At 50.4% G+C, this 1,418-nt stretch overlaps 1 protein-coding gene across 1 annotated transcript in view; it reads left to right on the top strand.

Moving 5' to 3' along the window:
* Positions 1-518: 518 nt before the first annotated feature.
* Positions 519-1,418, top strand: part of SNX7 (sorting nexin 7) — a 28,962-nt gene continuing 28,062 nt past the window's right edge. Inside the window, exon 1 of the mRNA XM_005878555.2 lies at positions 519-608. The gene's annotated coding sequence lies outside the window, so the exon portion shown is untranslated. The remainder of the gene's footprint in view (positions 609-1,418) is intronic.

Below are 1,418 nucleotides of genomic sequence, written 5' to 3'. Positions count from 1 at the left end.
GTGGCGTGTCTGTGCGATGCTCCTGAGGCGTGTCACCGAGGGCTAGAAGGACGGACGCTTTAGACATGTCCTCTATCTCCTCCCACCTGGGTCCTCGGTGTTTATCTCCTGAGTAGTCAGAGATTGGCAGACCCCTGCTTTTTTTTTTGTTTGTTTGTTTTGTGTGTGTGTGTGTGTTTAAATATGTTTTTATTGATTTCAGAGAGGAAGGGAGAGGGAGAGAGAGAAACATCCATGAGGAGAGAGAATCACTGATCGGCTGCCTCCTGTACGCCCCCTCTAGGGATCAAGCTCACAACACAGGTCTGTGCCCTTGACCAGAATCGAACCTGGGACCCTTCAGTCCGCAGGCCGATGCTCTATCCACTGAGCCACACCAGCCAGGGCTCAGACCGTTTTGAGTGATTCATAGTCATTCAGATCCTTCTGCGGGAATGTGGGGCGTTGCTGAAGCCCAGCCTGTGGTTTTCTTTCTGTGCTCGATATGGAAGCCTGTGTTTTCGACACCACACGGCACTCCCTGGAATGGCGATCTTCCCACGCCACGGAAGGACGCATCTTAGCAGGAGAAAGAGAATGCTGAACGACGCGTGGGCGAAAGGAGGGGGGTGAGTTCAGGGGTGACTGCATGGAATGCCAAGGCACGTGGTCGGGGACCCTGTCAGTGACTTTCAAAGAACGTTTGCCCATCAGCCCCAAACGTGTCAGCTAAATGCTCCCCTTTCACTGAAATGGCTGTTGAGAGAGATTTGGGACACTGATCGCACATTTATTTGGAACTTCTGGTTTGTTTAATATATTTTTATTGATTTCAGAGAGGAAGGGAGAGGGAGAGAGAGAAACATCCGAGATGAGAGAGAATTGTGGATCGGCTGCCTCCTGCACGCCCCCTGCTGGAGATGGAGCTGGCAACCCGGGCCTGTGCCCTGACTGGGAATCGAACCTGTGACCTCCTGGTTCATAGGTCAATGCTCAACCACTGAGCCACGCCGGCCAGACTGGAACCACTGGTTTTGAATGGCTGCTTAGTATTCCATGGTCTTAGCATCCCATGATTTAGTCTGACAATCCCATTTCCATGTGCTTCCAACACATTTTTGCACTTCCTGCGTCACTGCGCCACTTGGATGAGTTAAGAAAAAAAATCTAATGTGACCCAGGGTTTCTGCCCAAACGGCCCTGGACGGTGCCTGTCACCTGTCACAGTGGTTTCTCCTGTCTCCGAACACAGCGTGAAGCTGTTGACTCTAACGGTTTTAATATTCTTCTCAAGATACATGTTTATTTTAGACTATTTGGAAATACAGAGGCTCATGCTAAAAACATGAAGTTCAGCAGCAATTGCAACACCTGGAATCCTTTTCAGCTGTTTTGGTTCATGTGCACTGAGTGCATCTTGCATCCCTCTCTCCCCCTCG

Source organism: Myotis brandtii, unplaced genomic scaffold, assembly GCF_000412655.1.
Source record: "Myotis brandtii unplaced genomic scaffold, ASM41265v1 scaffold565, whole genome shotgun sequence".
NCBI lineage: Eukaryota > Metazoa > Chordata > Mammalia > Chiroptera > Vespertilionidae > Myotis > Myotis brandtii.
This window is presented reverse-complemented; position numbering and strand designations above follow the sequence as displayed.